The sequence below is a fragment of the Mustela lutreola genome, chromosome 14, assembly GCF_030435805.1.
Source record: "Mustela lutreola isolate mMusLut2 chromosome 14, mMusLut2.pri, whole genome shotgun sequence".
Classification (NCBI taxonomy): Eukaryota; Metazoa; Chordata; class Mammalia; order Carnivora; family Mustelidae; genus Mustela; species Mustela lutreola.
The window spans coordinates 54967958-54990383 of record NC_081303.1 but is presented as its reverse complement, the minus strand read 5'-3'; the positions used below and the strand labels follow the sequence as shown (position 1 = coordinate 54990383).

The window sequence follows — 22426 nt, the reverse complement described above, 5'->3', positions numbered from 1 at the left end:
TACCACTGTCTCTCACGGGGACATCTGCAATCACCTCTAAATTGATGGTTTCTCTGCTTCCATTCTTGCCCTCCATCATCCGGTCTCCACACAGCAACCAAAGTGCTATTTTAAAATCCCAAGCCCCTTTCGAATGCCTTCCTTTTAGGGTTCGAATGAAATCTGAACTCTTCCGTGTGGTTCTGAGGACTTGTCCTCTTCCACCTGACCCTGTTCTACGCTTCTCGCCAACCTCCGGCCACAGCGATGCTCTTCCTGTTCATCAACTAGGCCGTGGTCACTCCTGAACTTAGGGCCCGTTGAACTTGCCATACCCTCTGTGTATGTTTTGCTCCCAGTTTTGCCATTTCTAGCTCATGTTGCCGTTCACATATCAACCTGAATCTACAAAAGTGGCCCCCAATCGTTCTACCACATTCCTGATTTATTTTCTTTGTAGAGCTTAAACGATAGAAAGGGATGGTGAGCTTTCCTTCTGGAACAGAAACTCCTCAAGAGCAGAGAACAAGGACTTTCGTTCTTTCTTTTTTTTTTTTTTTTTAGGACTTCCCTTTTCTTCTTCCATATTATATCCCAGGACCTAGAACAGTGTCTGACATGTCGTGTGCAAGTGCTCAATAAAATATAATGAGTGGATATGCAGATGAACATGCAGAGATGTATCTTCATAGGAGTTAAAAAAGACAACTAAAATATCCTTATCTCTCTTTCCTTAGCTATGGAAGCGTTTCAGACTTGCTAAAACTACCAACTGACACAAAGATAAGGTAGGAAGAAAAGATAAATAGTTTTGTGAGCTCTGAGCTTACGGAGAAAGGCAGAGGTAGGGAAAAGCCTGTGTGTTCAAGTGCCTAGGGAAGAAGTCAAGTGCCTGTGTGAATGGCTCTGTTATTAGTAGGAACGTGCAAGTCTCCATATTATGGGGCCTTCCCGCCAGCTGCCATTTCTCTGAGTTCGGGTGTCGACTGGAAAGGATACTTCCCGTAAATCTTCCTTGAGCAGCAATCAGTGCTTTTTCTTTAAAAAAAAAAAAAAGTGAAAGTTTCAATTAGGTTTTTGAAAGGAAGGTTATCTCTGAGATGTAAATAATATGTTAACATTGTACTCATCTCTAAAAAGCTAAGTACATTAACTTGGAATGTGCTGAGCTGAGGTAAATGGATATCCAGCCTGCAGCTGCCAGCGGATTTTTTGTCTTGTTTCTTTGCACAGGAGAGAAAATGCAAGGGAGCAGGGAATCAATTAATTGCCTGCTGAGGTACTGCCCTATCTATTTCGGGCCAGGAAAACTGGAGCGGGCTGGCTGGTTTACCCTCTAAGTAGCTTCTTGCCGAGGGAGCTCAGTTTCCAAAATCCTAGAAACCATATGTGTTCATTTCATCTGAGTTTGGCCCTGAGGAGAATTAAAATGAAAGGAAATTCCACAATGAGAAGGTGTGGACGTGGAAAGCCGACTAAATCAAGCCCATAGAGAGGCAGTGTGGATTGGGGAGATTACATTCTTAGGGTGCATAATAGGCCAAGGTTTTAATTTCCAGATTCTTTCACTTAAAGAGATTCTGTGTCTGCATTCTAGTGCAATGGAAGCCTGTCCAGGCTTTTCTTCCCACTATTTTAAGGACCTCACCTTTGTAGTTCCTACCTACCACCAAAAAAGGGTAGAGTTCCATGTTTGCAGGGGTCTGAATAGACGTTTGTAGCAAAGACCTGGACAAAAAGCCCCGCTTCACAATGGGCTTTGTTCTCCTTCTTTCCCAGGATGTAGTTCCTGTTCTATCAGGTTGGCTTTTCACTAAAAAGAAAAACAGAATAATGAAGAGAAGAAAGTTTCATGGAGGCTCATCGGAGCCACTGTTTGTTTTTATTTGGGATCCCTGCGGGAAACCTCTGCTAAATCAACTGGGTGACAAGTTATGAATTGTGCATCGCTAATCAACGTTGACATGGAGCCGTGCACAGGGAGGTGGTCCAATCAGATAGCATGGGGCCGGGACAAAGCCTGGTGGCATTCCCAGCAGAGATCGGAAGATGGAATCTGAGTTTACAAGTTTTGAAGGAGAGATGGAAGCCTAGTCTTAAATCCGGTACTAACATAGAATTGTTCTATTTTTAATTTTTTGAGGAACCTTGATACTGTTTTCTGTAGTAATGATACCACTTTATATTCTCATCAATGGTGTTTGGAGGTGCTGTTTTCCACACCCTTGCCAACACTTTATCCTTTGTCTTTTTGATAAAAGTGACTCTGACAGGTGTGAGGTGATATCGCACTGTGGTTTTGATTTGCATTTCCCTGATGGTGAGTGATGGTGAGTATCTTTTCATGTGTCCGTTGGTCATTTGTATGTCTTCTTTTGAGAAATGTCTATTTGGATCTTTTGTTCATTTTTTAAATCAGGTTACTTGTTTTCCTGTTACTGAGTTGTTGGAGTTCCTTGTATATTTTGATATTAAACCCTTATTAGATATATGCTGTGCAAATATTTTCTCCCATTCCGTAGGTTACTTTTTTCCTCTGTTGATTGTTTTCTTTTTCTGAGTAGAAGCATGTGGTTTGGTGTAATCCTACGTGTCTGTTTTTGCTTTTGTTGCCTATGCTTTTGGTGTCATATCCAAAAAATTGTTGTCACCTCCAATGTCAAGAAGGTTTTTCTCTATTTTCTTCTAATAGTTTTATGGTTTAGGGTCTTACATTTAAGGGGTTTTTATTTGGTTTGGTTTTACATTTAAGTTTTCAATCCATTTTGAGTTGATTTTTGTGTATGTATAAGGGTCCAGTTTCATTTTTCTGCATGTGGTTATCCAGTCTTCCCAACACTGTTGGTTGATAGGACTTTCCTTTTTGTATTGTTTGCTCTTGGCAGGGTTCTCAAAGTTTGGTTGACCATAAATGGTTGAATTTATTTTTGGTTTTCTTATTCTGTCTTATTGGTCTATATGTTTGTTTTTATGCCAGTACCATACTATTTTTGATCCCCCCCTAAATATATATATTCAAAGAGAATGAAACCGGGATCTTGAAGTGGTAACCATATTCCCGTGTTCATTTTAGCATTAGTCACAGTAGCCAAGATATGGAAACAACCTAGATGTCTGTCAACAAATAAATGGATAAAGACAATGGCATATGTCTGTACACATATATATATAGACACCATGCATTAGCTTTTGGAATACTAGCTTTTGTTAATAGTCAGTTGTGGCCATTTCACAATTTATAAATACATTAAAAATCAAGTTGTCCATCTTCAACATACATACTTTTTATTTCTCATTTATACCTAAATAAATCTGGGATGGGAACCAATTTAAAAAAAAAAAAAAAAGAAAGAAACCCAGCATTAACAACCTTAATATGGGAAGAGAACGTGATTAAAAAAATAAATAAAGTATAAAGAGTACAGAGACAAAAACCCACTAATAAACAAGTAGAGGTCTAGAAATGGTTTTTTTATTATTCGCATATCCATTGGCTACCTCTGTCCTCCTCAGGAACTTTATTCCGACGCTTGCTTCCTTCATGCCTCTTTCTCTCTCCTCTTCCAAATATAGGAAAAGCTCTTCAATTAACCAATGATTTTGAGTCTGCAATTTGCTATGTACCAGGGACAAAGCAGTGAATAAAATAAGCTATACTTCAAGGTATTTAAATAGGAAGGTAAACATACATGTACACACATTTAATTTTATATAGTATTTTATGTATGATGAATATCTTCAAGGGGTACAAAGAGCGCTGATGCAAAAAAAAAAAAAAAAGCTTCAACCCATGTGAGGTGTGTGAGGTGCTAGAATGAGATATTTAAGTGCATTTAGCAAGGGGATTATGGAAGTGCTAACCAGCTGACTGATTACTGTGTTATTTTGGGCATGATTTTTTTTTTTTTTTTTTAATCAGAGGGTAGAAAGGCTATTTTAGGTTAGCTCTGCTTCATTCATTTCTACGACATAGGCCTGTTAATAGAAAATTTGAAATCAATAATAATGTTGTATTTATGTAACTCCAGTATAATTAATTAGGACATTAACTTTTAAAAAAAGGTTTTATTTATTTATTTGACAAAGAAAGAGTGCATGTGAGCACAAGCAGGGGAAACGGCAGGCAGAGGCAGAGGGAGAAGCAGCTCTCCGCTGAGCAGAGGACTCTGGGATCATGACCTGATCCAAAGGCACATGCTTAACTGACAGAGCCACCCAGGTGCCCCTAGAACATAACCTTTTAAATAAGAGTGTCAGTAACATAAAACAGGTTCTTTTTGACACAATAAATAAAAATGATAGTCTACTGGGTTTTTTGCATGATTTGTCAGGTTTTTTTTTTTTTTTTTTTAAGATTTTTCTTTATTTGTCAGAGAGAGAGAGAGAGAGAGTCCATAAGCAGGCAGAGCAGCAGGCAGAGATGGAGAGAGAGGCAGGCTCCCTGCCCAACAAGGAGCCCTATGCAGGACTCAATCCCAGGACCGTGGGATCATGACCTGAGCCAAAGGCAGAGGCTTAACCAACTGAGCCACCCAGGTATCCCTATCAGGTTAATTCTTGTTTGTACTTAAGTCCTTTTTTTTTTTTTTTTAAATCTAGAATCAGAAAATGTTTTAAAAGAAAATGTACCAGGCACCTGAGTGGCTCAGTTGGTTATGTGTCCTACTCTTGGTTGCAGCTCGGGTTGTGACCTCAGGGTTGTGGGGTTGAGCTCCTCACCGGGCGCCATATCAGCACTCTGCTTGCAATTCTCCCTCTCCCTCTGCCGATGGCCCTCCCCCCACTTGCATGCTCTCTCTCTCTCAAAAGAAATAAATGAAAATCTTTAAAAAGTAAAAATAAAAAAATTGAGAAGAAATACATCAATGTATTATAAAACTCATTTTATAAATGGACTTAAACCAGGACTTGGCTTAGATTATTAGTCTGTTCAAGCTAAGCTCCCATGAATTCTAACTTCTTTGCAGGACTTCGGCTGCTGCATACACAAGGGTTTATCTGAGATGGGTGCAATAAACTCAAATGGTTATTAGATGATCTTAAATCAAAACTGTGTGATAATCCAGGTTGAAATTAGAGGAATTGGAAGTGAGTTCCTCTTTTACCTTTTATTCAGTAACAACTTTAGTTTAAAATATGTTATTCAAAGGCTACTGGAGCTTTCATAAATTATTCATTTGCAAAGATATAGCTATTTCTAGCCACATCCCCTGAAACAGAATGGGTTGAGTAAGATGGTTTCGTTTTGCCAAAGCATTCATAAATTTCCCTTTGCTTTACTTTGAAACTAATTTGGATGTCTGTTAGCTTAAGGGACGCTTATTTCCCAGTATCAGGTTATCTCATCTAATAGTTCCTTTTTCTAGTACAACCTGAGGATGAGATTTTCTCGTTATGATTACCTTCTAAACTGAGGGAAAGATTAACTGCATCTCTGGGAATTTTAGCAGTTCTTGAATCTTTCTAGGCAAGCCAGCCTTTTCCTTAACATTGGTGATCTTGTGTCATATAGGAAGAGCAAGAATTGTTTTCTTTATGTGTTTTCCTATTTATACAGATTTTGATAGTAATATGCTTATCTTCTTTGATTCTCTTGTTTGTGTATTTTTGTTACAGTTAGGATGACAGTAGATTGATTAGGAATAGTTCTTTCTTTCTTTTCTTTTCTTTTCTTTTTTTTTTTTTAAGATTTAATTAAGTAATCTCTACACCGAACATGGGGCTCAAACTCACAGTCCTGAGATCAAGAGTCACATGCTTCACTGACTTAGAATATTTCTAAGTAAGGTATTTTCTGAATAGATTTCTGTTAGTCTGAATCAGCCCTCTCCATTATTGGATACAGATGCTCAGCTGGTAATCAATCATCTAAAATTATGCTTTGGAAAAACCTCATATGCAGAGATACTCAACTTGTCATAGCTACAATTTGTAAGTAATTCTACAAAATTTATGTTCTGTAATCTCTTTGAAAGATTAACTCAGTGACTGAAAGATTGCTTCTCTTCCTGAAAACAAGTATTATTTAGTAAAAATGGTGCTGTTTAGTGCAATATTATCAAGCTTTGTTGGGTTTCAAGTTCTGAGTCATTTATCCTTTTCCTGTCTTTGTCCTTACCTGCAAAAAAGTCCCTTGATTGACCTTGTGGTGAGACCTGGAGACAGGTTGGGGTGGAGAATCAGGACAGGGAATTACATTTCCGTGGCTTGAAAGCAGCCTAATGGGAAGAGGTAGCAGATTCCAAAAGTCATGGGAATGGAAGCCCCAGAGAGCTTCAAGTAGGAAGGACTTAATGAGTGATAAGTAAAAGCAACAAACACAGATTGACTAGTTTTACAAGAAATTTGATCATGACGTTAAGGAGACTGAAGAATGAATTAGAATAAGGAAAGTTTCCTTAAAGCTAGAGAGATTTCAGCATATTTACCTAGAAGAAGAGCCAATGAAGATGGAGAGACTGATGATAGAAAAGAGCAGGAATAATTGTTAAAAACTTTTGGAAGAAGATAGAAGGAGAAAGATCAAGAGCTTGTGTGGAGGGATTAGCAATAGCAGAATACCTCTTGAGAGGCTAAAATGAGGTGAGAAAGAATTATGAAGATACAGAATGTGATGGTTAATTTTATGTGTCAACTTGGTTAGGCTATGATACACAATTGTTTGGTCAAATACCAGTCTAGGTTTTACTGTGAAGATATTCTTTTAGATGAGATGAACGTTTAAATTAGCAGACTCAGGGTAAAATATTATTTTCCAAAAAGTGGGTGGGCCTCATCCAATCAGTTGTGGGTTCTAAGAGCAAAGTCTGAGGTTCTTGAGGAAAAAAGAATTCTGCCTACAGATGGCTTTTGGACTTGGGCTGCAACATCAACTCTTCTCCCAGTCTTCACCCTATTGAATTTCCCAGTCCCATAATTATGTGAACTAATTCTATAAGATAGATTTCTTTTTCTTTATATACATTGGTTTTTAAAGGTTTTATTTATTTGACAGACAGATCACAAGTAGGCAGAGAGGGAAAGAGGCAGGCTCCCTGTTGAGCAGAGAGCCTGATGCAGGGCTCCATCACAACCTTAGGCAAAGGCAGAGGCTTTAACCCACTGAGCCACCCAGGCCCCCAAATATACGTTGGTTTTTAATCTCAGTAGTCTTCTGGGTGAAATCTGAAACCAGCCCCTGTGCAAGGAGAGACCTAAGAAAGAGACCACTCCAGACTGGCAGTTTTATTAGGCAGGGGGACTTACATATGAGGCTTGTCTTGGGAGGCCATAAAACAAGTACATCTCACGAATTTCTGCCAGAAACTTAAGAATTTATACAGAAGGCCTTATCAGTTTCAGTCGTGTATTAAGTCCAGATGGTCTCAATAACACATTGCTCTCTCAAGGCTGCGTCCTTGAAGAGGCTGCTAGTACAGGGATAGTGAGTGGAAGGTACAGTCCAAGAATGAGGGGGTTAGATAAGGAGCCTCAGATTGCTCAGGTGCAGCTTGAGGATCAACCAGTAGTCATGTCCTCTCGGTGACCTCCTCTCACAATGTATATACATCTGACTGGTTCTGTTTCTCTGAAGAACCCCAACAAATACATAGATTCAGAATGAAGTGGAAGTGTTTCGAAGATGTTCAGGTTGGTAATATCAATCTTTTTGGTATAATGGGGACTAAGATATGTCATGGAAGTGAGGATGAGGCTAGAAAGTAGAAAAGTTTTCAAAGAATTTTTAGGTGGATCCATGAAACGATGAATTCTTCCAGAACAGGAAGTTTATCTTACTCATTGTGTGTCCTAAAATCATAGCATGACAGTTGACATCATGGAAGTACTCAACAAATGCTTGTTTTCTGTCAAATAAGCGAACAAAAAGACTATGAAGGCCCCAGTTAAGACTGGATACTACAAACTCACCTTCAATAAATTGTTACAGCTGTGTAACTTTTTGCAATAACGTTGGTCCTCCAGATGTTGGATCAGAATCAGTGAGCCATGGGAATCAGCACACAGAGAATTCTTGAAGGTCAAGAGATCAAAGACAACCAGTACGGCAGTAAATGAACTATGTACCATGAAAATGACACAGTGAGACCTGGGCAGGGTCAAAAAGTGAAAGAAGACAGATAGGGATCATTGGTCTGAGAGAACTGGCCCAGAGATTGCTCATATCTCTTCCATTCACATCCTCTTGTCTAGAACTTACATGGTCATATTGAACTGCAAGAAAACCTGGGTGATATACTTTCTAACTGGGAAAATTTATGCCCTATAATTGGTGGTGTCATCTTTTCCTCTCAAGTCTTCTACCACCAATGTGTAATCTATAAGTGAGTTCTGGTATTTTGACTTCCAAATGATTTCCATTATTTTCCATAGGCCTAACAATACTCTACATTCCTTGCCTGGCCTACTATAGTAACCTCACTGGTCTGCTTGCCTCACTATCATTTCTCACATAGCACTCACTGAATTTTAAATATATAAACCAAATCTCATCATTCTTCTTCTTAAGCCATTGGTGTCTTCTCATTTCTAGAGAGTAAAGCCCAAACTTCCCATCATGAGCCATAAGACCCAGTAATGGGGCACTTGGGTGGCTCATTTGATTAGGCATCTGACTCTTGATTTCACCCCAGGTCATGATCTCATGAGTCCTGGGATTGAATACCACATGGGGCTTCCCACTCAGCAGGGAGTCTGCTTGGGATACTCTCTCCCTCTGTACCTGCCCCCACTTGTGCACATGCTCACTCTTTCTCCCTAATAAATAAATAAATCTTAAAAAAAAAAAAAAAAGAAAAGAAACATAGCAATGACTAAGCTCTAGTCTGTCCACCCCCATTCTTGTACTATACTTTTGCCTGGTCACTACTTTCTGGCCACTGTAGCATTCACCTTTTTCTAGAGCTCAGGGATCCCTTCCCAACTTCAGACCTTTCAACCCACTATTCCTTGTCCAAGAAGTTTTTGTGGGGATCATTGTGTGGCTGGCTTACGCTCATCTCTTAATACTCAGCACAAACGTCATCTCTTCTGAGAACCTTTGATGATGCTCTCTCTAAGCAGCATGGCTTGTTTCCGGTTATGCTTTATCAGCCACCTTGTTTGTTTCCTTCATAGCACTTATTAAATTATGTAACAATCCTATTTGTTTGCTTATTGATTGATCCATTGTCTCCTCGGTAGAACGTATTCCTTAAGATTGCTTAATTTACCTCTGATTCTTGGACACTGACGTGTAAAAAGAGCTTATCAAATAGTTCATTGAAGAAGCAACTTAATAAATTGGTAGATTTCATATACTTCTTACAAATAAAAATCTGGTGTCCATGATGGAAAAATCAGGTAAATAAAGCTTTATACAGGTTTACCTTTATTAGTTTCATTTTTGGTTTTGGTGTATTACATTTTACACTTGACCCATAAATTTATCAACCTCAGATTGTGTTTGTGGAGTTTTAGCCATACTCTTCTGTGGCAGGTTGAATGGCAGACCTCCAGAAGTTACATTCGTGTCTTAATATCTGGATCCTGTGAATGCTACCTTATTTGAAAAAGGGTCTTTGCGATGTAATTAAGGATCTTGAGATGAGATTATCTTAGATTAACTGGATGAGCTCTACATCCAATGACTGATGTCCTGGTAAAGGTAGAGAGAGATCTGAAGAACTAGAGAATGTGATATGGAAAGAGAAGTAGAAATTAGCATTATGCTGCTGTAAGCCAAGGAATGCCTGAGCCCCTGGAAGCTGAAAGAGGCAGGAAGCATTCTCTCCTAGAGGCTTAGCAGTGACTGGGGTCCAACTGGGACTTGATTCAGACTTCTGTCCTCCAGAACTAAGAGAGAAGAATTGAAGAAATCTTCAAGTCACCTGAGTTATTTTTCAGTATAAGTATGGCCCAAATATTGCACGGAACATACTTATACCAAAACACTATTTGTTATTTATCTGAAATTCTAATTTAACTGGGCATTCTGCATTTTTATTTGCTAAATCTGGCAATTTTACTCTAATCCCAAGAATATGTGAAAATGAAGAATTGGCTGGGAATGATATCTAGATTCTGCCAAGTAAGAATTGGCATCACGTTTTTTTTTAAAAAGTCTATTAAGTAACTAAAAGAAAATGAAATTGGTGGCATGGGAGTTTTAAATATGCTACAAGATCCTGAAATTTTGCCCAGAAAAGTAACTAAGCAAAATTCTTGGAAATCTAAAAGGTCTTTGGTGTTCTAAATCTGATCTAAAACTATCTCAGGAGTGGCTCATTTGTTTCTTGTAACTGTAAAAAGTAAGAACTAAATCCCATCTGATCCTGCCTTAATTTCTTTTTACATCTCTGGGGAATTAAGATTGAATTAAGGACTGCCTCTTATTTCTACTACCAACAGTTTATTAGATTCAGCTTGAAAAAAGGTAGATTAAAACATAGGAATTAAAAAAAAAATTAGACTGAAAGTAGCATTCAGTGAAGCGCAAGGAGAGGCGGTCTTCCCTAAGGGCCTCCAGGGATTCCTTAGCAAAGAGTGAGGAACCTCTATGAGCCTATATTTTCTTCACCTGCCTCAGGAGCAATAAAACCACCCATGAGGCAAAATTCTGGCTTACTCTGTTTAAGTTTTGTATTCCTAATGTTTATAATCACTTTCTTTTTTTTCCCCCCTTGTGAGTTTTTAGGCACAAATATCATGAAAGCTATTAAATAAGTAATCAAACCCATTTCAGGATCAGTTGAATAGGCAAATGGGGGAGGGGCGGCAATGGGGGGAGAGAGGAAGAAAATGAAGACAGAGCACTGAAATTACCCAAATCTCTGTTTTATTTAACGAAAGACGAAGTGAATTGGATGGATTTCATGTCTCTTACAAATAAGAATCATGTGCCTGTGGTGGGCAAACGAGGTAAAACGATCCTTATATAGAGATTTTCTTCTACAAGCTTTATTTCTGACTAGAGTGTACTGAGTGATATACTTAAGCAAAAGACAACCTCACCTCCCCTGTTAAAACTGAAGAATTAAGACTCTTTAGGAAGGAAAGAGCAATAGAGAAGGAGGGAAGGAAAATAGAAAATGCCAAATGGTGGATGTTAGTGCTGCAGAGGGTCCCAGAGTCTCTAGAGGGCCTTGAGGCAGTGGTGGCTTAGAGGGGCTTCAGCAGTGGCATCTGGAGCGAGGGCTGAGGCCACGGAGCTCTCAGAGTCAAGGCTGAGGACAAGGAGTGGATCCCTATCCCCAAACTGGGCTGCTCCATCAAGGACAGGAAGATCAAGTCTGTGGAGGGGATTTAGCTCTTCTTCTTGCCCATCAAGGATTTTGAGATCTTTGCCTTTTTCCCCAGGTATCCCTCAAGGACGACGTTTATGCATAGAAATAATGCTCTCGGACACCCATCTGAGGGGTGGTGCAGGGCTGCCTCTACAAGGGAGAGTAGATGCCCCTGAATTTTGTGCATAGCTTTTCTTTAGGTTTTTGGTTTGTTTGTTTGTTTTTTAATCAGCAAAGCAAGGACGGATGTATCAAAGTATGGGGAAGGAATACAAAGAGATAACAATTATCTTGAAGCCCGAAAGCAGGCCTGCACCCTCCCCTATCCGGGGACAATGAAGGAGGGGGTTATGGGATAAAGGAGGAACAGGATGTATGTTAGCTTCTGCCCAAGGGTTAGTTTCTTTCATAGCTCCTCATCTCTGCCTTGCCCCCAGGAGATGATGAGATCCTATTCCTTCCAGACCATTGCATTCAACACCTGGAGAACAGGAAAGCTGATGCTGTTTCAGCTGCTTCCTTAGTCACCCCTGAGGGTTTATAATACATTTTCTAAGAATAACTCCACAGGTGTTGAAGATTATGCCAGTGTAAAAGCAGACCTGTGCTGGCCAGTGGGCCAGGATTAGGACATTTGCCACCATTAAGGATTGCAATGGACATGTTGTTCTGGGGGTAAAGTGTTCCCAGGAGGTAGTCATTGCCATCTGTGGTGCCAACATCTAGCTACACTCTCCATCATCCTGTGCAGTAAGGCTACTGGGTGAACAAGATCAACAAGCCCCACACCATCGCTTGCAAGGAGACCTGCCCCTGTGGCTCTGTGCCGGTGCCCTGCACCACCATCTCCTCCCCAACCCAAGGCTCTGTCATCATCTAGGCCACTTTGCCTGAGATGGCCAGCATCAATGACTGCCACACCTTGGCCAGGGGCTGTACCACTACCTTTGACTTCACCAAGGACACCTTTAATGTCATATCCAAGACCTACAGCATTCTTACCCCTGAGCTCTGGAAAGACATGTGCTCACCAAGTCTTCCTATCAAGAATCCACCAACCATTTCTATGGACCCACACCAGTCTCTGTGGAGAGAACCCATATTCCCTGATTTCAAACTACATTACAAAACTATAAGATTTAAAACAGTATGGTAATGGACTAAAAACAGACACGCAGATAAATGGAATAGAATAGGCAGCCCAGAAATAAACCCACATACACGTTAGTTAGTTAGTTAGTTAATTTCTAGAGAAAGAGCCCATACAGAGGGATGGATAGGGGCAGAGGGAGAAGGAGAGAGAGCATCTAAAGCAGGCTCCGTGCCCAGTGTGGAACCGAAAGTAGGCCTCAGTCCCTCCACCCCGAGATCATGACCTGAACTGAAATCAAGAGTTGGATGCTTAATTGACTGAGCCACCCAGGTGCCCCAATGTTAACTAATTTATGACAGAGGAGCCAAGAATATACAATGGGGAAAAGATAATCTCTTAAATAAATGTTGTTGGGAAAATTGGACAGCAACACACAAAAGAATGAAACTGGGCACTATTTTACAACACACACACAAAATTACCTCAAAATAGATTAAAGACTTGAATGTAAAACCAAACTGTAAAACACCTAGGAGACATAGGTGGTAAGCTCTTTGACATTTGTCTTGATGGTGATTTTTTTTTAAAGATTTTATTTATTTATTTGACAGAGAGAAATCACAAGTAGACAGAGAGGCAGGCAGAGAGAGAGAGAGAGAGGGAAGCAGGCCCCCTGCCGAGCAGAGAGCCCAACGCGGGACTCGATCCCAGGACCCTGAGATCATGACCCGAGCCGAAGGCAGCGGCTTAACCCACTGAGCCATCCAGGCGCCCCCTTGATGGTGATTTTTTAAATTTGACACCAAAAGCAAAGGCAATAAAAGCAAAAATAAATAAATAAATAAGACTACATCAAACTAAAAAGCTTCCGAGGAGCAAGGGAAATAATCAACAAAATAAAAAACCAATGTACTGAATGGAAGAAAATATTTGCAAATCACTTATATGATAAGGGGTTAATATCCAGAATGTGTAAAGAACTTACACAACTCAATAGAAAGCAAACAAAAAAAATTCAGTTAAAACATGAGCGGAAGATCTGAATAGAGTTTTTTCCGAAGAAGACAAACAGATGGCCAAAGGTATATGAAAAGATGCTCAACATCACCAGTCATCAAGGAAATGCAAGTCAAAAGCACAATGAGATACCACTTCACATCTGTTAGAATAACCATCATCAAAAGGACAGAGTGACACCTGGGTGGCTCATGATCCCTTGAGTCATGCTCCCTGCTCAGCGGGGAGTCTGGTTCTCCCTCTCCCTTTGTTCCTCCCTCTACTCATGCTCTCTCTTTCTCACTTTCTCTCTCTCAAATAAGTAAAATCTTAAAAAAAAAAAGAAAAAAAGGACAAGAAATTACAAGTGTTGGCAAGGCTGTAGAGAAAAGAGAAACATTGTGTCCTTCTGGGTTAATGTACACTGATGTAATGACTATGGAAATCGGTACAGAGATTCTTCAAAAAAAATGAAAAAAGGAGCTGCCATATGATTTATCGTATTTATCTGAAAACAAAAACATTACCTTGAAAATGTGCCTGCCCCCCTCCCATGTTCACTGCAGCATTATTTACAGTAGCCAAGATATGGAAACAATCTAAGTGTCCATCAACAGATAAATGGATAAAGAAAATATGGTATATATTTACAATGGAATATCATTCCACCATGAAGAAAAGAAATATTGCATTAGGCTAAGTAAAATGGGTAACAGGAGTCTAAAGTTACAGACTTTCAGTTATAAAATAAATAAGTCACGGGGCACTGACTGGCTCAGTCATAAAAGCATGTAACTCTTGATCTCTGGGTCATGAGTTTGAGCCCCATGTTGGGTATAGAGATTACTTAAAAATAAATAAATAAAAACTACTTAAGTCAACAGGATATAGTATACAGCAAGGCAACTATAGTTAATAATGTGTTGTATATTTGAAAGTTGTGAAGAGAATAAATCTTGAAAGTTCTCATTACAAGAAAAAAAGCATGTTAAGTATGTACAGTGACTGATGTTAATTACACTTGCTGTGGTGATCATCTCACAATATATACAAATACCAAATCATTATGTTTTATACCTGAAATTAATATAATGGTGCATGTCAATCATACCTCAGTTAAACAAAGAAAAAGGTGGGGGAAGGTATAACTGTAGGGAGTTGGGAAAGGGGGTGGGGAGTATAGGTGAGGAAGGCAGAGACTTTCCAAAGAGATTGTCACAGGAGAAAAGCTGAGAATACAAAGACAGAGCAATAGGGAGTTATTGATCATTGGCAAAGAAAGTTTCTGGAGGGTCTGATGTTTATTCATTAACTCATTCCTCAATCATTTATTGACTACTCAGTGTGTGTAAGGACTTGTGTTAGATGTGGAGGTTTCTCCAGAGAAAAAGTGTTAAGCCGCTGACTTTAGAGAATGGGCTGTATAGAGAGAGGAGAAAGATATGCTATAAAGAGAGAAATTTCAGTAACAACTAAGTGCTATCATAATAGAAATGTTTATAGGGTGTAGTAAACAGACCAAGGAGATAGGCATGGAATGCAGGGGATAGGGTATGGGTATCAAAGTCTTTACAGTGTTGGCGCCCACGTTACAGTCCTTGTGTTTTATTAGATTGATCAGTTCTCTAAGGTTGGGCACATATTTTGAAGCAGCTAGTGAAGATTCTGAGAATATTATATAAAACAATCATATTTATGAGCAGCTACCCTTTATGGGCCCAGCACGCTGAGCAGCTACCCTTTATGAGGTGTCTCTTGTGTGCCAGGCACTATAGATGTCATGTTAATCTTCACAAAAACCTTATGAAGTAAAGAGTCTTATTCCCATTTTATAGGTGAGGACATTTAGGGTCGGAGGGCTGGAAAAATCATCTAGGTTAGCACAGTGATGGAACCAAAACCAAACTTGATTGCCATGTTTTCCATTTTGCCTTGCTGTCTGTGTATTAGAAAACACATGAACCAACAGTTGCTTTGCTCTGAAGCATGTCCTACCTAATGTGTTGATGATTTAATAGTTAACTTCCAATTGTTGTAAAGGAAAGAAACCACTTTCTATTTTTTTAATGGGTCATCATTTTATTTTATTTTATTTTTAAATTTTATTTTATTTTTTCAGTGTTCTAAGATTCATGGTTTATGCACCTCACCCAGAAACCACGTTCCTTGAGGAAAATAAAAGGTGACGATCTTTGATTGAAGTGGCTCTGCTTTCTACTAGATCCACATAGTCTTATGAGATAGTCAAGGCCAGCTTTCACTGAAAATCCCCAAACTGAAGTACAGTTTTCAGAGAATGTGGTGTTTTGACTCAGCATACAAACCAAAACCATTGTATTTAGCACCTACTAGGATATGCTAATCTGATCAACGTGATTTTTGATATTTCGATGTTCTTTTACTGCCTGTATCCCTAGGAGATGGCTTCAACTGGTGTTTTTTAGGTAGAGTCACTGTGAGTGAATCAGTCAGTGCTCAGAAGTGTGCTTTAGTGCAGTGCTCCTCAAATGTCAGTGTGCTTTCTGGTCTGCTTGGGATCTCGTGAATTTCTATGTCTGAACTAGGCTGACATTCTGCATTTCTCCATGCGGTTGCTGGCCATGCTTGGGTTCCGATTCGCAGACCACACTCTGAATAGCAGCGATGTAGAGTGAATGGCCAGCCTCCATCTGATTTAGAATGCCTTCCTCTCATAATGCTAAATGACTTAACCCATTTATTAAAAAATTATTGTTCAGTGCCTATAACGTAGATGCCATGCATGACTCAGAAGATACACGTGTATGTATGAAAAAGTACAATCTGTATGGATTCTACATGTGCACTTCTGTCGTGGGAATAGTGCAGAAAGAGTGCGTCTGTTATTCTTTTTATTCTTAATTGCATTGTGTCAAAATTTACAGTATTTTTTTGGTAATTTAAAATTGAAAAAATTAATTTTGAGTAGTTAGCATTGTAGGGAAGAGAAACAACACACTACATGTTAAGGGAATAGCGTTACTATGAAAGCATGCAAGGGAGGTCATAGAAAGTCACTCTGTGCCTTTTAAGTTTATCTGAAAACAAATGTAGATATGTTAAAGGTTCTTTCTGCAGGGAGGGGAGACGTGATTATATTTGGGCTTAAAGTAATAGTTTAGGATTCAGACTGATGAGCAGGTGGTAAGTCTGGAGGCAGGTAGAGCAGTTAGAAGGTTATAAACTAGGAAGGTTGAGATTTTAAGAAGGGTGGATTTTAAGAATCAGTAATAGGTTGTATGTGAAGAAAAGGGAAAGTCAGCGATGACTGCTTGATTTTTGGTGTGGGCAGCTGAATGGGTGGTCATCCTATTCATTGACTTGAGAAGACAAGAGGAGGAGATTTGGGGATTTGAAATGAGAATGGCATCTCTAAGTTAAAATGTCTAATGGGTTGTTGGAGATAGAGTTGTAGGACTTAGGAGAGGTGACTGGGTTGAAAATACAAGCTTGGATGGTGATCAAAGCTATGACTCTGGTTAAGCTCATCTAAGGAAAATATATATTGATGAAGCTTTTTAGCTGGAGAGCACACATATGGGCTTCAGTGAGTCTTGAACCTTCATAGATTATATGAAAAAATTAACTTAGCAATTTTTATTGAATTATTATTTTAAATTTCAGCATAGTTAACATACTGTGTTATATTAGTTGCAGGTGTACAATACAGTGATGCAACAATTCTATACATTTCTCAGTGCTTATCATGATAAGTGCCCTTCACTTATTTTTTTAAAGGTTTTATTTATTTATTTGATAGGCAGAGATCACAAGTAGGCAGAGAGACAGGCAGAGAGAAAGGAAGGGAAGCAGGCTCTCCGCTGAGTAGAGAGCCCGATGTGGGGCTCGATCCCAGGACCCTGGGATCAGGCTGAGCCGAAGGCAGGCCACCCAGGCGCCCCGATCCCCTTCCCCCATCCCCCCACCCACCTCCCCTCTGGTAACCATCAGTTTGTTCTCTACAGTGAAGGGTCTGTTTCTTGGTTGTCTCTCCCTAGGTCATAAAAGACTTTAAGACTTCCATCTTGCTTTCGCTGATGGAAGAGGAAGGGAAGCAAATTATTAACATTTATGTTAATTTATGTTAACATAATTTATTACCATAAAATTAACATAAATTTTAACATTTATGTACATTTTTACATAATTAACATTTATGTCCATTTTTCTGGGGACAGTGATCCTGAGGTTTTATGAAATTTTACCCTGAAAAGTTTAAGAGCCATTAGGGTGGAATGTGAAGAGAGATCAGGGTAGAGCCTGAGACGCCAACAAAAAGCTACGTGAAAGAGAAGAGTTAAAGTCTCAGAACAGAATCCTGGGGAAATGCCAATACAAGGGAAACTTCATCAGGTGTTCTGAGGCCCTGAAGCTTCAACTGCTTATTTATTTTGCCACATTTTTCCTGGTATAGATTCTAGCAAAAGAAAGGTCTGGCATCTGGAAGGCTAGGCCACAGACACTGATAAGTTTTGGGGGGTAGAAATAACAAATTAAAGGGGAAAGGACTAATGAGCATTCAGTTGGACTTCAGGCCTATGGGTTTTCAGAGACACGATTCTTAGACTTTCCTGAAACCTAGAAATGTCCAATTATACCTTCAGTAAAGAAAATTAATAAATATAATCTCTTTAGGATAAAGAGTTGTCCATGGGATATGTAATTGCTTTTTATTCATCAGGCTATATGGGATAAGATGAAAGCAGCGTCCAGCATTGGTTTTACCTGGTAAAATTAAGATAAATGATCAAATGTCTTTTGAAGTACAAATAGAATATTCATTTTTCATTCATGTTCCTTGCAAATACATTATATTTTGAAAAGTTTTCACACCAATTGGACTAAGAACAATTCAACCTTGATCCTGTACCTGTCTTTTTTGTTTTCTTTTAAATTACCACTTAATACTAGTGACACTTTAATATTGTCCCCACAACTCAATTTGCTACTTATCTTTATAGGTTTAGGGCAGGAACTTTGTTACAGAGTGCTAAAAAATAGATGATACCAGTAATCAGGAAAGAGAAGGCACAGGGCTCTCTACCACTAACAAGTTTCTGACTGGAGTATTTACTCATTGGTCAAATATTGTATTTCTATCCTGGTCAATCATCTTTGTGTTGGTAACTGTATTAGTTTTCTACTGCTGTATAACAAACTAGCCCCAAACCCAGTGTTTTAAAACAAGCAGTTATCTCATGGTTTCTTTGAGTCAGGAGTGGCTTAGCTGGGTGATTCTGGCTTGAGATTTCTTGTGAAGTTGCAGTTAAGATGGAGGTTGGGTGTGGTGCATAAACAATGAATTCTGGAACACTGAAAAGAAATAAAATAAAATGAAGATGGATTTTGGGGCTGCAGTCATCTGAAGGCTTCATGTGACCTAAAGATCTGATTCCAAGATGGTTGATTTGTATGCTGTTGGCAGGAGGCTTTAGTTTCTTGTCATGTGAATTTCTCTGTAGGATTTCTTGAGTGTCTTCATGGCACAGCAGCTAGTTTCCTCCAAACTGAGGGATCAGCGAAAGCAAGATGGAAGTCTTAAAGTCTTTTATGACCTAGTTTGGAGGTTACACTGTCATTTCTGAAACATCCTATTGGTTACCAATGTTTGTATTATGCAATGTGGGAGAATATACCAGCATATGAATACCAGGAAGAAGAGGTTGTTGGGAGCTCTCCTGGAGGCTGGCTATCACAGTAATGAAAACTATTGTTTTTTAAGTAAGTGTTCTCCTGGAGATTATGAATTCTGTTAAAATAATCATCACCACCGCTACCACAACCAAGCATGCTGCTTTATCCCCCCATTTTATTGAGATATAATTGCCAAATAACATTTTATAAATTTAAGGCATAAACATAATGATTTGAAAAACGCACATATTGTGAAATGATTACCACACTAAATTTGCATAACATCCATCACTCTAGCATACTGCTTTTAAGGTATGTCAAAGATCTACTCAGTTACTAATTAAGACTGAGACACAGGTCTTGAAATAAAGCTATTGTCAATAACATCACGTTAGCTATAAAGAGGAATGATATCTATGTGTTTTTACTTCCATTTTTAACATAGTGACCTCTACACTGGGAGCCTTAGGTCTCACTGGAGTCAGCTTTAATGGATAGGAGGATCAGGTAAAGGTGGGGTTCAGCAGAATAGTTAATGGATATGTTTTTAGTAGATTGAATTTGGCAAGGTATCAGTTGCTTTTAGTCAAGATTTTCTCCCCACGAGGATTAAGCCTTTGTTTCACGGAAAATAATTACTCCATCTCTCCCTAATCCATCCAACCTATAAAAGGCTAGTTTGTGAAAAGTATTTACGTACACAGAGTTTCATGATCCTTTAAAAAGTCTTTCATTCCCCTTCCTTCTGTTTGAGGGCTTCCAAAAATCCCATTCCTTATTCAAACATTCAATTCTAAGACAAGTTGGGCCAAATTGTAAACTTAGAATTAATGTAAGCCGTGAACTTAACAAGATGTCTTTCGAATGTCCCACGAATGGTTAATAAAGACATGAAGTACATAGGGGAAACTCAAAATAGAATGTGGTATAGGTCAGTGTTAGACCTCATTCTAGACTCTCTAACAGCTACTTCCTGCAGCTCTGTTGGGCTGCATTCTGTAAATATGGGAGTCATTGCCATGAACTATGGGCATTTCCAACAGGGTGGATTCCATCCTTCTAGATACAGAGAAGGGAGTTAATTAACATGAGAGTATGGGGGGATGTTTTCTGAGGTCATTGCTCGCCTTTATGTTGCTAAAGATGAAGGATTACTCTTGAAATTTAGAAAGAAATCTTGGTTATGGTCTTATTGTAGCTTTTTATTCTGTCAGAGGACTTAAGTGCTAGTTATATTTGAGAACAGTTTGATTTTACCACCTGAGGAATAAATCAAAAAGAAGGGAAATTTAAAATGGGCTATCTAGGGGGGATAGTAAGCTTAACTAAATCACTAACCCTCCAGTGGCTCTGCTTGTATTGATTCTTAAAAGCAGAGCTGCAACTAAATCTGCTTTAACTTCAAATTATTTTACAGAAATTCATACCTGTTTTTATCCCTTTATTGATAAAATAATGCAAATATGCCTCAAATTCTAATGGGAAACTGACTCCTTCTTTGAAGAATTTATTGCCCATTTTGTAAGTAGGGTATTTGTACAATTCTCAGAAAACATTACCTTAGTGATTCTTAGAGTGTATTGATAAAGTAAAGAAGTGGCACGCAGGGGATCTCCCATCTGTAGCTGCAGGTAATTTAATCAAGGTCACATATACTAATAGACAAGGAACTGCATGAGTTAAATATTCATTGAATGAGCGGATAAGAGTTTTAAGAAAACTATTGTCTAAAAAAGGCAAAGAAAATATGTGTAAAAATAAATGCTAAATGCTAAAAGATCATTATACAACTTTGTGATAATTCCCCAGAAGAAGTAATGTCTTTCAGTTGGAGAAATCTGAGAGTGATTCAGACATCTTGGGTACGTAGAACCTTTCTCCAGCAATATTCCATAGCTAAAATCGTTGAACAGCCCGACCCTATTAAACCTACAGTATTCCCAAAGTTTGGATAAAGTCAATAAAGTGAAGTGAGAGCCTTGAAAATTCCAGAGCGCTAATGAGGATATCACCAAAATGGTTGAGATCCACAGTGGGTAGAGAGGTACCGGATGTGAGGGGAAGTGGCGGATGGGAAACGAGAAGATGCAAATTTCCTCTCAGCCCGGCCTCATTGGTCAGACGGGTCTAATGAAGGGGAGGGGTGTGAAAGCACCTGGCCAGCATGCTGGTCAGTTTGCCGTGCTTCCTGATGGAATAGTGCCTAAATTAATAAATTGGCTCTGACTCAATGCTGGGAATCTGGAATGGGGTAATAGAGTGGAATAATAAGGGAAGGCCAAAGGAGCAAATGCCATTAAGAGTGAGAACAAGGTTCCCAGAAGTGAGCTAATGGAAAGGATCAATAGAACCTATGGTCCTATCAGACTTTTTCTTTTACACATTAGAACTCTTGTAACCTAGCTCCTCTTTTTCACAAATGCTTTTCATGCTCTCCATAATTCTTCTTGTACATAAATTTGATGCCTGGCCATGATGCACGCTCAATGTTAGAAAACTGTTCTCCAGCAAGCCGTGACACATTTGCTTCCCCCTTTGAACTAACTGCTTACAGAAAGTATTGTTTTTCCCCAATTCTCTTTATGACAGTTGCACCTGAAATTATGTATATTATTCAAATATGACATAAACTGATGAAATATAAATGCAAAAAGTTGGGAATATTATTTCCATGAAAATTTAAGTTGAATGATGTGGAGAGATGCAATAAAATTTAATTGCCAAAAAAGATGGCTCTCCCAAGTAGAGATGGGTGAGAGAAACATAAAGGACTAAATATATATATATATATATGAACATTCTGCACTTGGGTTTGTTTTGTTTGGTTTGTTTTTGCATGAGGCAATATCATGGCGAGTATATAAGGGAGCCAGACCTGTCTGAGTTGAAATCTGCTTCACCCACTAGGCAGCTGGGTGACTCTCAATGCCTGTTTCCACATCTGTAAAGTAGGGATAATAAATGGCCCCAATTTCAATCAGTGTGGCTGCAATGATTTTTTCTACTAACTACAGGAGTCAGGCCAAACATCACAGGTTAATGTCACCGTTTCTCGTAAGACCCCTCCTCTCACTTCAGACACCAGCTGCCAGTTAGGGGTTCCAGGCCATCCTCACTTCCGAGCAGCTTGCTACAAATTGAGGATTTCTACTCACGTTCCTCTCAAGTTTGATCATGGGCTAGAATGATTCACAGAACTCCAGGAAGTGCCATACTTATGACTACACTTTTACTAGAGCTAAAGGATACAAATCAGAACCAGCTTATTTGGAGAGATGCATAGGGTGAGGTCTGGAAGGAACCCAAATACAAGACAGACTCCAGTCATCTCCCTGTGGAGTTCCAGGCATTGTTACCTCCGCCAGGCGCTCAAAAATATGGCCAACCAAGGAGGGTCACCTGAGTTTCTTTGTTGTCTGGAGTTTTAATTGGGGTTTCGTGACAG

The 22426-nt window shown here is 39.1% G+C and overlaps 1 pseudogene; it reads left to right on the top strand.

Moving 5' to 3' along the window:
• Window positions 1–879: 879 nt before the first annotated feature.
• On the top strand, window positions 880–12350 carry LOC131814459 (small ribosomal subunit protein uS5-like; annotated as a pseudogene).
• Window positions 12351–22426: the final 10076 nt, after the last annotated feature.